Source organism: Eublepharis macularius, chromosome 7, assembly GCF_028583425.1.
Source record: "Eublepharis macularius isolate TG4126 chromosome 7, MPM_Emac_v1.0, whole genome shotgun sequence".
Taxonomy (NCBI): Eukaryota; Metazoa; Chordata; class Lepidosauria; order Squamata; family Eublepharidae; genus Eublepharis; species Eublepharis macularius.
In genome coordinates, this window is record NC_072796.1 from 76,347,054 (window position 1) to 76,362,039 (window position 14,986).

Consider the following 14,986-nt stretch of genomic DNA (forward strand, 5'->3'; position numbering starts at 1 on the left):
GTCCGAGACGCGGCGGGAAGAGCCCCCTGAAATCGATGCGGGGGGTAAATTGCCCGTTTGTCCCTATGGAGGCCGGCAGACGTGCGCGGCACCTCGAGTGCTGCCGGGCCATGGAAAACGGCAAAGAGCAGAACTAGGCGGAAGCCTGTAAGTAAGTGAATCCCTTCCGTTATTACAAGCGCACGCGAAGGAGTGGTGGGATCTGAAGCTAAGAAGGTTCGTTCTTCCCCCTCGCTGAGTTTCAGAATTTGGTCGGCGGTCCCCCCCCCCCTAAAATGGCAGCGAAAAAGCAGAGTCCCGCTTTGGGCAAGTCAATCTCGGCTGCCCTGCAGGGGAAAGGAGAGTCGCTCGAGGACTTGGTGAAGAGGTCGGTTATCAAAGCCATAAAGCCCTTTGTTGACAAGCTGAATGAAACAGATCAAAGGGTGGGCTTAATTGAGAGCGAAGTGAAAACCATTAAGAAAGCAGCGGGGGGGGCAGAGAAGTCTGCTCGGGAAAATGCATCACTCGTGAGGGCAACGAATAAAGAGTTAAAGCTGGTGGAGAACCAGCTGATCGGGCTACAAGTGGAATGAACACGGACAATTTTGCGCCTCCAGAATGTGAAAGAGGAGGAAAATGAGGATTTATGGGGTCTGGCCTCGGAACTATTGGCGACACCCACGAGGGCAACTAAAGAAGAGGTAAAAAGCGCCATTTTGGAAGTCCGTCGGGCTTCTTCAAAATATGCAACGAAGCGTCAGCTGCCTCGCGAGATCATCATCAATTTTTCATCTAAGAGGATCCGAGACACTATCCTATACAACTCATACAATGCGGATTTGGACTTTCTGGGTAATAAAGTTAAGATACTGAAGGACGTCCCATTTTTAGTTCGGAAAAGAAGATTTAAGTATAAAAAGTTTGCAGCTCTTCTGAGGGAATGTGGAATAAAGTATAAATGGCTATTTCCGGAAGGTATCTGGTTTAGTTACAAAGATCAAGCTTACAAGATAACATCAGAAGATCAACTAAGGGATTTTGAGGACAAAAATCAAGAATTTCAGCAAGACACCAAGCAAGAAGAAAAGGATTTGAAGTCTGAAGGGGGGGGGAGGGAACGAGCACTGCGGTTGCAGTTGCTCAGAGAGAACTGCGTCCGAGGCCCGGGGGGGGGGGGGAGGAAGACTTAATTTGGATTGTAATCTGTATTTTGCAAGGTCAACCACTCCATCAATATCTTACAAAGTTTTAATTTTTTAATAATGGCAGTATGAAGGGAAAGCATTATTTGTAGTGTAGTGTTGTTATATGTTGCTGTTTTTTTTTCTTTCCTTCCCCTGCCCCCCTTCTTTCCCTCTGTATTGTTAGTTAATGTAGGTAATAAAAAAAAAGATCAACCAAAATGGCACAAAGCAATCTGTGAGCTTTGAATTCTCCAGAAAACTTCCTCATGACTGCTACAAATGTGCCCCATGTGTCCCTTTCCCCTCTATAATATGTATAATAGCATAGCCCTTAACAATTTCTCATCCCTTAACAAATGCTAGCAGTGACTCCCACACAGGGGCACATGGCAAGTAGTTTCAGTGCAGTAATTCACATCAGGGATCACAAGAATGACAGTGTGATGTCACGTTAGTGTACCCCAACATGCAGACGGAGGAAACAGAGAGCACAACTGTTTTCGTGGATGAATACCTGCCATGCTAATCCACCCATTGCTACTGCCACACACATTGTTTACAATCTTGTCTGTCCACAAGTAAAATCCAAATAGCCAAGAACAAATGATCCATGTAAGACCTTATATTAGGACCAACCCAATGACGTATAAGAGTGTGCAAGCTTTTGAGCTCACCAGAACTCTTAATTAGGCTAGATATTACAAAATTTAAAAATAGAGGGGAGGGGAGCAGATTTTTTTCAGGTCATTGTTTTAAGACTTAGTCATGTCAGCATATAATGTGAGCTTCTGACAAACAATTGTGACTCCTTTGGTTTTGCAGGGTCAGATCTTGACCCCATGGAGTAACACAAACACAAATGCAACATCCTATGAGACTTTGACTCTCAAGGTCCATGCTCAATTTCACCTGCTTCATTAAGAGATTTAGGATTGCAAGCTCCAGGTTGGGAAATACCTGGAGATTTGGGGATGGAGCCTGGGGAGGGACCTCAGCTTGATATAATGCCAGAGAATTCACCATTCAAGACAGACAATTTGTATAGGTGAAATGATCTCTGTCGCCTGATGATTAGTTGTAATTCCAGGAAATTTTTGGCCACCACCAGGAGGTTGGCAACCATTGGCCTGAAGCATATGACCATTGTCTTCCTAGAAGAGGGGATAACATTTAGATGGGAAACAACTATGTCACTGAACCAATAGCCACTGTAAAGATTCTGATGATCCAAACTGAAATTTTACTTAATACAATGATGATGCCAATCAATATTTTAAGGAGTAAATGTTGTAGAACATAAGATAAGAGTTAGCGATGGCGTGAAAGGATAACACAAGAGAAGTTGTGTTCCAGCCCCAGATGTCCTGGAACATGCATTTGCAGCCATGACTGATTGGTTGAAACAGAGTCAACTGAAACTGAACCCAACAAAGACAGAGGTCCTATACTTGAGCCATGGGGGACTGGATTCGGGACTCCGGCTCCCGACCCTCGATGGGGCACAGCTTGTGCCTGTTCCAAGGGTTAAGAGCCTGGGGGTGATCCTAGATGCCTCCCTGCAAATGGAGGCACAGGTCACAGCGGTTGTCAGGTCTTCTTTTTTCCACCTGCGGCAGACCAGACAACTTGTCCCTTACCTGTCTACCTGTGACTTAACTACAGTGATCCAGGCAACGGTAATCTCTAGGTTGGATTACTGTAACTCGCTCTATGCGGGCCTACCCTTGTGCCTGACCCGAAGATTACAGCTGGTGCAAAATGCAGCGGCACACATCATTATGAAAGCACCAAATAGGGCGCATATTACACCAATATTGCGCGAGCTGCATTGGTTGCTAGTGGAGTATCGGATCAGGTTCAAGGTTTTGGTATTGACCTATAAGGCCCTGTGCGGACTGGGGCCAGCGTACCTGAGGGACCGTCTCTCCCAGTATATTCCCCAGAGGACCCTCCGATCAGGAGAAAAGAAATTGCTATCAGTCCCTGGCTCCAAGGAGGCCTGCCTAGCCTTGACTAGAGCAAGAGCTTTCTCAGTCCTAGCTCCTACCTGGTGGAACACTCTGTCTACCGAGACCAGGGCCCGGCAGGATCTACTATCTTTCCGCCGGGCCTGTAAGACAGAGTTGTTCCGCCAGGCTTATGGCTGAGGCTGGGCCTCCACTGGCTGGAGGATATAACATCTACTCCCCTCCCTATGAGAGCTGCCCACCACTGGTCTGAAGCTGCTGCCATGTTCAATTGCACTGTTGCACTTTCTGTAATCAACGATATTGCCGCCACCAAGAAAAGAGTGCTGCTATTTTTAATATCTTTATACAATGTTTTTAATGTTTTATGTTTAATGTTTAATGAAATGTTTTAAATGTTTTAATGTTGTTATCTGCCCTGAGCCTGCTTGCGGGGAGGGCAGAATATAAATACGATAAAATAAAATAATAAATAAAATAAAGTTGTCTGAGATGATTATGTCAATTATACGAATTATGTCAATATGTCAATTATACTGTACTTAACAGACTGTGACCAAAACACTTGTGAGAGAAACATATTAAACTGTATAGTAACTATGGGTGTCACTAGAGGTAGTCTATCATGATGAATGGATAAGCAATTATATCAGTAGATGAGAAGAGATTAGTTGAAAAATATTGAAGGGTGTTTAGGACAAGTTGGTGAGATTGTACATTTTTTCAGACTTGGTGGCAGGCAGCTAGTAAAAAAGAACTCCCACAAGTTCTGCGTGCATGTTTAAATTCTAATTAATCATGATGAGTGATCTTAGGTCAGTCACTCTCTCTCAGCCTAACCTACCCCACAGGGTTGTTGCAAGGATAAAATGGAGAGATGCTGTAAGCCACTTTGGGCCCCCACTAGGAAGCAAGGCTAGGTATAAATCAATAAATAATCAGTGATTGAGGAAAGTCATCATCACTACTCAGTGACTGGATGGGCAACGTTTTAAAACACGGATCAAGTAGAAGATACTCAGTGGAAAATGTTATATATAATAGTTTGATTACAAGCTCACATAGCTTGGATATGAAAGCCAAGTATTTGCTGAATTGGTTTTTCTAACTCATTCTCCCTTTAGAACTCCTGGGATGTTCAAAAGTATTTCTAGAAGTATATCACCATACGTATCAGATATCTTTTAACCATGTTATAAATATCACACAAACGTGAACCTGAAACCAAGGTACTCTTTCATGTTTTTCTGTGGACAAAGCAAAATTCTCCCTCCAGCAGAGCAATACCTACCAAAAACTTCTTCAGTATCAAGGCAGCCCATTTCAAACAGTGAAGCAAAACAAAATGAGTGGTATCTTATCCCTCACAAAAATCTTACTGATAACTTGGTGTGAAAAACAACTCATGGGTTCAAAGATGTATTGCCACTTCTTTCTCACCAATTTACAAAAGTATCTAAATGAGCCTAAATTAATATCTGGTAAACTTTCAAATTTTATTGCAATTAAATGTTCTTTTTCCATGGCTTTTTTTCCAACAGAAATCTAAATTTCAAGCTACAGATTGTAGTGATAAAATCATTTAAATTCCGCAATGAAATGCCTTTCATCCTCTTTATTGGAGCGCATTCTTGGTGGCTTTCATATCAGCAGGAAGAGTGTCTGAGATAATTGTTCCTTCCATGGAGGATCAATACTGCATAAACCATCAAAGTGAGTCCAGATTTCATTCTGTAGACAAATTCTCACTTCACAAAGAAACAAATACAGTGTTTTACTTCTTTTACCTCTGTAGAAAATTCTTTTAGAGGAAAAGAGAGGATAGTCCCGTTGACTGAAACCTGCAGGGAATATCAGCTTGTAAAAGATTCTAAATTCCAGAGTCTGGTTCATGTTCCTTCCCAATGTAAAAGTAGCAAAGTTCCAGATATCTATCCCAGAGTAACAAATGTGCTTGCAAGCCAAGAGACTGTTCTTGAAGACATTTCTTTCTCTTCCAGCATCTTAAAAACACATCCCATTACACTGATAGTGGTTGGGAAAGGGGTGGGGGAGATGAATAGTAGATATAGTGAGAAATGGTATATTTTATCAATTGATGAAGCATTACACAGGGAAGAAACATGGCTTTATTTATGTGAAAGAATATTCAAAATAGCCTGCAAGAGTCTTTGAGGCCTCCTTATTGTAGGCATGTTAAGTGCTATCAGTGGAATCTGCACACATGTAAACACACCTAACCTGGCTTTTCAAGGTTGTTTGAGTACTTTCATGCAACTTCCCTCAGATGAATCCTTATGCAAGAAAAGTGAATGCTCAAAGGCTATGAATGCAGCTTATGAGAGTCCAACTGCATGTGATGCTCAGGCATATGGAAGTTTTCCCTGAGGCTTTTAAAAATAATATAGTTGGAGTGAATTGCAGTCTGGAAAAGAAATTCATGCACCAGGGACAGGGCACATTCTCTTTCCCAGCAGGCTGTATTTCTTATCAAAATACCTCCCCCTGCCCCTACAAAAAACTGCTCTGTTTCCCAAAGCTGCTGTTTCCTACAGCAGAGGAAGTCACATAAATCTGAAAAGAAGGTTCAGTTAATAATTTGACTTAGAAGAAGCAGAAACAGAGCTGGGAAAGTTTCAGAGAGTTCCTTTGGGTTTTTGCTTTGGAATGGTGGCAGGGATGAGGGCCTTTCCAGTGAAGTTTCAAGAACTGAGCCCATAACTGCCCCATGAGGAAAATACAGGCAACCTGCTAGAGAAAGACCTGAGGACTTACAAAGCAATATCTGTTTTTGAAATCTATCAATATCCATCAGGAGGGAGGATGAAAGGCAATTCACTAAGTGAGAATTTCAAGCATGGTTGAGTAGTTGAGCTCCATTGTGATAATATTGTGAGGTGCCTAGGGCTTTTTCTATTGACATTTTCCATAAGATATGTAATAGGAGAGATGAGGAAGTACTACCAACAAGTTTAATAGGGTGAGAGGAAATATAGTGGTGGGAGCTGTATTGGCCAGGTGAGGCATTTATGGAATGTCTTACCTTCTAGTCCTTGTTCCAGCCAAAGAGCTTCTGATTGTCAAAGAATTGTCCCTCCTTATCTGAAATTGCTGCTGAATAATGGCAGGTTGCTAGAAGAAAATCTACTTAGGGGTGTCCAGGTGTCCAGTTTTGAACTGGACAATAGGGGTGTGTGCTTCAGGTTTCCAATTCACGACAAAATACCCTATTCAGACCAGATTTGCAAAAATTCAGGATTTCCAAAACCCAAATCAGGAACCCAAAATCAAAATCAAATCAGGAACCCAAATCAAAAACTCCCAAAGCTATTTGTGTAGCTTCAGGTCAAGGGGCTGAAATGTCTCTCTTCATACCCCTGAACAGAAGGAGGGAGAGGGACATTTAAACTGCTGATCAGCTGTTTGTCGGGGGTTTCCCAACAAGCAGCTGAGTGCAGCCTGCCAGGATTTAAATTTCCCTCTCCGTGCTGCTGCACAGCACCACAAAGAGGGACATTTAAATCCCCGACTCAGCCACTTGTCAGGGGTATCCCTGACAAGTGGCTGAGTGCAGCCTGCTGGGGTGAAATGCCCTTCTCCGTGCTGCTGCACAACGGCAGGGAGAGGGGCATTTCACCCTCGACTCAGCCGCTTGTCAGAGATTTCCCGGACAAGTGGTTGAGTGCAGCCTGTCGGGGTTTAAATTTCCCTCTCCGTGCTGCTGCGCAGCAGGACAAAGAGAGAGATTTAAATTCCCGAATCAGCTGCTTGTAAGGGGTTTCCCTGACAAGCAGCTGAGTGCAGCCTGCTGGGGTGATATCATATGCCCTTCTCCCTGATGCTGTGCAGCGAGAGGGAGAGGGGGCATTTCACCCCCGACTCAGCTGCTTCTCAGGGGTTTCCCTGACAAGCCGCTGAGTGCAGCCTGCCGGGGAGCGTTCTTCCCTTCAAACTCTCCTCCCCTTCCTCCAGCCAGCTGGAAAGGGGGAGAGTTTGAAGGGAAGAAGGTTCCCCATGCCATTTGCAAGCAGCACAGGGAAACTTCTTCTCTTCAAACTCTCCCCCCCCCCGCTTCCTCCAGCCAGCTGGAAAGGGCCCTTCCGTGCTTCACCTGGGTCGTGGGGGGTTTCCCAGATGAACTGCTTGGTGGGGTTTGAACTCCCCCCCTCAGCTTATTTCACCCGATGGGAGGGGAAGGAGGGGGTTCCCTCCCCCCTCCCATCGGGTGAAATAAGCAAGGGGGTAGTTTGTCGAATCTTTACGGAGCATACCAAAGCGTGTCAAACAAGGGATTCCCAAAGCATCTTACTGCTTTGGGAACTGTCACGGGCTGGGCCAGCCCAAGCAGGGTGGTGCAAGTCCAAACCTCAATACCAAGTCCAGAGGGAGTTTCAGGAGCCAAAAGCCAAGTCAAAGCAGTGGTCAGAGCACAAGCTAATGCCAGAGGTGAGTCCAGAGTCCAAGAGCCAGGTCAGGCACAGTCCAAGGTCAGTTACCGGTAGTGTCAGGTCCAACAGTAGGCACGGGCAAGGTTCACGGAGCACGGAGTGGTTGCAGGCAGTAGACACGTTGCTTCCACGCCTGGCTGTTGCTCCTGACTGGCTTTTATAGCCAGGCATGGTTTTCAGCCAGCTGCTGGGGCTCCATCCTGAAGCTACTCATCATCACTCTCCAGCAGCTGGCGTCGGCTCAGGAGATGAACACTGCGCCGTCTCTCCTGCAGCTCCAGTCTCTGGCGCTGTCTGCGGCGTTCTCTGGGTGTGGGTGAACCTGGGGGGGTGGAAGCCTCTGGCTGGGCTTCCCCTGTGCTGCTGGCAGTCCCTGACTGAGCTTCCCCTGTGGAAGTCCCTGGCTGCACTTCCCCTGTGGTGCTGGGGCTGGAGAGTACTGATGGCTCTGCTTCAGCTGCTGGCTGTAGGCTCCGATTAGCCAACAGCTGTGGCTCCTGATTACCAGCCTCTGCTGAGTCAGGGCTGGCTGCATGGAGCTCCTCTTCTCCTGAGGAGTCCTGGCTGGCTACATGAAGCCCCTCTCCTCCTGAGGAGGAGTCCTCGCTCTCACTGAGCCCAGGCTGGGCCATGACACCATCCCCTCCCTCAGGCCCCCCTCCATTCTGTGGACCGGGTTTCCGGGAGTAGGCCCTGTGGAACTGGCGGATGATGTCCGGAGCATGGAGATTACTGGCAGGCTCCCAGGACTGGTCTTCTGGGCCATAACCCTTCCAGTCGACCAGATATTGCAGCTGTCCCGGCGGCAGCGGGAGTCCAGGACCTGGGCAACTTCATATTCTTCTTGCCCATCAATAACCACTGGTGGGGGAGGAAGTGGCTTGTGTCTCTGCGGGTCCGGGGGTGAGGCAGGAATGAGGAGAGACCGATGGAAGACCAGGTGGATCGGGAGCGTAGGAGGCAAGTGCAGTCAAAAAGCCACAGAGTTGACCTGGTCCGTGATGGTGAATGGGCCGATAAATCGGGCATCCAGTTTTCGGGATGGTCCCTGGGTCCGTATGTGGCGGGTTGAGAGCCAGACCTGATCTCCCACCTTCAAGGGTTCACCGGGTTGGCGTTTCCGGTCTGCAGCCTTTTTGTATGCCTCCTTGGCCTGTTGCAACTGCTCATTCAAGAGTTGGTGTAGAGACTGGAGTTCTTGGAGGTAGTCATTGGCAGCAGGAACACCAGTGGAGGGGGTAGTGCTGGGGAAGAACAGAGGGTGATATCCATAGTTTGCCATGAAGGGTGTTTGTTGGGTAGACGTGTGCACCACATTGTTGTAGGCGAATTTGGCCAGGGGGAGTAGGGCCACCCAGTTATCTTGCTGGTAGTTCGTATAGCACCTCAGGTACTGTTCCAGGGTTGCATTAGTGCGTTCAGTTTGCCCATCGGATTGGGGGTGGTGCGCAGAGGACAAGTGGACCTGGGTGCCGAGGAGGGTATGCAGGGCACGCCAGAACCAGGAGGTGAATTGGGTTCCCCGGTCTGTGATCAGATGGTCTGGTATACCATGCAGCCTGAAGACGTGTTGTAAGTAGAGTTGTGCGGTAGCCGGGGCTGTAGGAAGTCCGGGACAGGGAACAAAATGAGCCATCTTAGTGAACAGGTCCACCACCACCAGGATACAGGTGTGACCTTTGGAGCAGGGCAGGTCAGTGATAAAGTCCATGGAGATAAATTTCCAGGGCCCCGAGGGTGTAGGCAGGGGCAATAAGAATCCAGAGGGTTTCTCAGGGCGGTCCTTGGCCCGTCTGCAGGTATCACAGGTGCTCACATACCGGGCCACGTCAGATTGAATCCGGGGCCACCAAAACTCCCAGGTCAGTAGGTGGGTGGTTTTGTGATGGCCGACATGTCCAGCAGGCTTGGCATCGTGTGCCAGTTGTAGTACTTCGGTGCGCAATGGGCCTGGGGGAATATAAACCCGGCCCCGCTGGGTGAGCAGGCCATGTTCTTCCCCAAATCCGGATGCATTTGGTTGTGAGGACATGTGGAGGTCCTGGAGCTGCTTCTGGGCAAATGAGTCCTGAAATTGTTGCATGCGAATTCTGGCAGAGAGTCCCGGGGTGGTTTGGACAGCTGCAAGAGCTTCTGGAGGTAATATGGTGGTCAGGGGATGTTCCTCTCCAGCCGGTGAAGCATACTCCGGCTTTCTCGAGAGGGCATCGGCTCGTTTATTCTGGGAGCTGGGAACATAGGTGATTTTAAAGTTGAACCGGGGAAAGAATAAGGACCACCGGATCTGTCTCTGGTTCAGGCGATGAGCTGTCTGGAGGTGTTCCAGATTTCGGTGGTCAGTGAGTACCTGGACCGGGTGACGTGCCCCCTCAAGGTGGTGCCGCCAAACCTCAACGGCTGCCTTGATGGCGAGTAATTCCCTCTCCCAGATGGTGTAGTTTTTCTCTGCTGGGGTGAGCTGGCGGGAGTAATAGGGGCAGGGTCGCAGAGGGCTTGAGGATGTCTCTCGCTGGGAAAGTACAGCCCCAATCGCGGTGCTAGAAGCGTCCGCTTCCACAGTGAATGGCAGCTGGGGGTCTGGGTATCGCAAGACCGGTCCAGCAGTGAAGCAGCCCTTCAGGGCTTGGAAAGCTTGGTCTGCTTCAGGAGTCCATTGGAATGGCACCCGGGGCCGCAGTAGCTGCGTCAGTGGTACAGTGGTCTCGGCAAAGCCGGGGATAAACTGGCGATAATAATTGGCGAAACCCAGAAAACGCTGCACATCCTTTTGGGAACGGGGGGCTTGCCAAGTCTGTACGGCCTCAACCTTCCTGGGGTCCATCTGAATCCCCTGGGGTGAAATTACATGGCCAAGGAATTCCACTGTCTGGAGGTGGAAGGCACACTTTTCCAACTTGGCAAACAGACCATGTTGCCGTAGTCGCTGAAGCACGGTTCGTACATGCTGTGGGTGGTCTGCAGGATCCCGGGAATAAATCAAGATGTCATCCAAATAAATTATGACAAACTGATCCAGGAGGTTGCGAAAGATGTCGTTCATGAACCTCTGGAACACAGCTGGTGCATTGGTCAGCCCGAACGGCATTACAAGGTACTCATACTGTCCATATCGAGTACTGAAAGCTGTCTTCCACTCATCGCCTTTCCAGATACGCACCAGGTTATATGCCCCCCGAAGATCAAGTTTGGTATAGATCTGGGTTCCCTTCAATTGCTCTAGCAGGTCGGCGATCAGGGGAAGTGGGTACCTGTCTCAGACAGTGATTTTATTCAGGGCCCGGTAATCGTTGCATAACCGGAGTTCCCCATTTTTCTTTTTGACGAATAATACGGGAGCGGAGGTGAGCGAGGTGGATGGGCGGATGAACCCCCGCTGCAGGTTTTTGGCAAGAAAATCCCTGAGTGCAGCCAGCTCAGGCTCTGTCAGTGAATACAGGCGTCCCACTGGCAGGGGTGAGCCTGGAAGCAGGTCAATGGCGCAGTCATATGGCCGGTGGGGGGGGAAGTTGATCCGCTCCCTTCTCCTCAAACACATCCTGGAAGTCCATATACAGTTTGGGCAGAGTGGACGAGGTTGGTGCAGCTGTGACCGTGGCCAGGACCGTAGGCTGGGTCAGGTACGGGCATGGGTCCCGAAATTGGAGGTCCAGTTGGCCCCACCTGATGATGGGGTCGTGGAGGCTGAGCCAGGAAAGTCCCAAGATGAGGGGGAACCGAGGTGTACTCGCAACGTCAAAGCAGAGCTTCTCCTGATGCTGCTGGATTCGTAGCGTGAGTGGCTGGGTCTCTTTGACCACTGGGCCAGAGCACAGCGGGCGCCCGTCAATGGCTTCAACTATGGTGGGTGCCTCCTTGGACTGAAGAGGAATTTTGTGCTGGGCTGCGAAGTGAGCATCTATGAAACAGCGGGAGGCTCCCAAATCTATCATGGCATACACAAACAGGACCCGGCCGTCAGGTAAGCAAAGCTTCACTGGCACTAGGAAAGGTTCAGGATGGTCGTCGGAGGCATTGGCCACCCCAACCAGTTGCTTTACAAGAGGCTGCTCTCGCCCTGTAGCTGAGATTTTCTTCTTTGCAGGGCAGCTGTTGGCATAGTGGCCTGCCTCACCGCAGTACCAACAGAGGTGGTGGGCCTGGCGTCGCTCCTTTTCCTCTGGGGGCAAGGGGGGACGAGGCCCCCCTAACTGCACAGGCTTACCCCTGTCTTCAGATGAGGCTCTGGACGGAGGCCGATGGCTCAATGCACAGGCTGTTTTCCTGCTCTCCAGTCTCCCCTCGATTCGTAGGCATAGGAGAATAAGAGCCTGCAGTTCCACCGGCCGTTCCGATCGAGCCACTTCATCAAGAACTTCATCGGACAGCCCTTCCAGGTACTGGTCCACTAGGGCAGCCTCGTTCCAGTTCAGGTCCTGAGCCAGTAGCTGGAATTCTGTGGTATACTGAGCCACAGTCCCATTTCCCTGGGTGAGGGCACAGATTTTCTGGTTTGCTTTGATGGCTTTCAGAGGGTTGGCAAAGACGGTGGTAATGTGAGCCACGAAGTTTGGAAAGTCCCCCAGCAGAGGGGATTTAGCCAGTAGCAAGGGTGTGGCCCATCTTGCTGCCTGCCCCTTTAACAGGCTGAGGATAAAGCCCACTTTGACTTTATCCGTGGGAAAGTCTCTGGCCCGGAGTTCAATGTACAACTGGCACTGGGCAACAAACGCTGGGAATTCCTCCACATTACCCTCAAAACTGTCAGGAGGCCTCACTGGGCATTTTGCAGGCAGAGGTGCAGCAGGGGCAACAAGAAGAGTAGCAATCTGCTGCTGCAAAGTCACCAGTGCTTGGGTTAGTTGCAGCACCTGGTCCTGCAGCATTGCCAGGCTTCCCGGGGTGGGCATCACTGTGTCCATGCCAGGAAGTGTGGTGGAAGCAATCTGTCACGGGCTGGGCCAGCCCAAGCAGGGTGGTGCAAGTCCAAACCTCAATACCAAGTCCAGAGGGAGTTTCAGGAGCCAAAAACCAAAGCAGTGGTCAGAGCACAAGCTAATGCCAGAGGTGAGTCCAGAGTCCAAGAGCAAGGTCAGGCACAGTCCAAGGTCAGTTACCGGTAGTGTCAGGTCCAACAGTAGGCACGGGCAAGGTTCACGAAGCATGGAGTGGTTGCAGGCAGTAGACATGTTGCTTCCACGCCTGGCTGTTGCTCCTGACTGGCTTTTATAGCCAGGCATGGTTTTCAGCCAGCTGCTGGGGCTCCATCCTGAAGCTACTCATCATCACTCTCCAGCAGCTGGCGTCGGCTCAGGAGACGAGCACTGCGCCGTCTCTCCTGCAGCACCAGTCTCTGGCGCTGTCTGCTGCGTTCTCTGGGTGTGGGTGAACCTGGGGGGGTGGAAGCCTCTGGCTGGGCTTCCCCTGTGCTGCTGGCAGTCCCTGACTGAGCTTCCCCTGTGGAAGTCCCTGGCTGCACTTCCCCTGTGGTGCTGGGGCTGGAGAGTACTGATGGCTCTGCTTCAGCTGCTGGCTGTAGGCTCCGATTAGCCAACAGCTGTGGCTCCTGATTACCAGCCTCTGCTGAGTCAGGGCTGGCTGCATGGAGCTCCTCTTCTCCTGAGGAGTCCTGGCTGGCTACACGAAGCCCCTCTCCTCCTGAGGAGGAGTCCTCGCTCTCACTGAGCCCAGGCTGGGCCATGACAGGAACCCCTTATTTCTGACTCTTTTCTTCTGCTTCAGGTTTCCCGATGTGGGAAACCTGAATATTTTTTTGCACACCCCTACTGGACAATCCAGTACTTTTCCATTCTGTCCAGTAAAAAGCCTAAGGAACTGTCCAGTATTTTCTCATTAACTAAGCCCACAACCACTGTGGCCAGGCTTCATGCATGCATATTTTCTTTGCCCTCCAGCTTGCTAAAATGGCAACACCCCTGCCAAGCTTAGTCTTTTCCTTGACATGCTAATTTTCTGTGCAGAGAATTGCATAGATATTAGAGCTATGTTATGCCCTCCCCCAAAGATTGAATAAATTTGGAGAAGGGAACAAAATGAAAGCGACTAAGAGAAACTGATGTGACCCATCAGTTGTACCAAAACATGTGCAACACTTAAATATATGTTTACATTTTATTACTTTCCCTAGAGACCATAACATAAACAAGAACTCAGTGGTATAAAGGAAGTTTAACCTGTTGTTAGTTGTCTTTTGAATACCTGCTGCACAACCATTTTAAACTCAGAAATTTGTATGTGTTTATATATATTAAAGGACAGGGCTGTGTGATATAGTAGCATGTTAGACTCAGATTGGGTAGATCCTGGTTAGGGTTGCCAATTGCTTGGAGAAAATGTCTTGTCCCATTAATAGAGACTTAATAGGATCCATTTTGGTGTAGAGGTTAAGAGTAACTGGACTCTAATCTGGAGAGCTGGGTTTGATTCCCCACTCCTCCACTTGAAGCCAGCTGGGTGACCTTGGGTTAGTCACAGCTCTCCGGAGTTCTCTCAGCCCCACCCACCTCACAGGGTGATTGTTGTGGAGACAATAACATACTTTGTAAACTGCTCTGAGTGGGTGTTAAGCTGTCCTGAAAAGTGGTATATAAATCAAATATTATTATCCTATTTATCTCTACGCCTTTAAAAGCTTCAGCAACTTACTTGCAAACATTTTTCCTTTTTATTGTGTGTGTGCACGCATGCGCATGTACGCATATGCGTGTGTACACACACATGTGTTCATATGCTTGTCAACAATTTTTTTATCAAGCATGTCCAGTATTTTTGTTGAAACCATCCAGAAACCCTAACTTCCATCCAGTATTCTGGATGAGCAATTGAACTGCCATGGATTTCAGAAATCTAGGTGGATGAAGAGGGTGGAAATTAACCTATTCCTACTCCATCTACCTTAATTTTCAGCTCAACAACAACCAGGGTTTGGTGAGTGGGCAGAGACATTCACTATGGTCCTACTTCCTTGCCAGGTGTTCTGTACCAGTGTACCAAATTTGAATGTTTGCGCTCTGTGCTCAGCCCCATCCCTTGGCAAATTTGTCTTGAAAGAGCTGAGAATCCGAGATGTGGCTCAGCAGTTTAAGGATGCAACAACCTCCATGGTTCTGTGTCAGACTATAACTGGCCTAATACATTAAACAGGACACACTTTCAATCCAGTATTCTTACTGATCTAGAGATTGTATTGTCGAAGGCTTTCACGGCCGGAGAACGATGGTTGTTGGGGGTTTTCCGGGCTGTATTGCTGTGGTCTTGGCATTGTAGTTCCTGACGTTTCGCCAGCAGCTGTGGCTGGCATCTTCAGAGGTGTAGCACCAAAAGACAGAGATCTCTCAGTGTCACAGTGTGGAAAAGATGTAGGTCATTTGTATCTACTCAGGAGGGGTGGGGTTGAGCTGAGTCATTC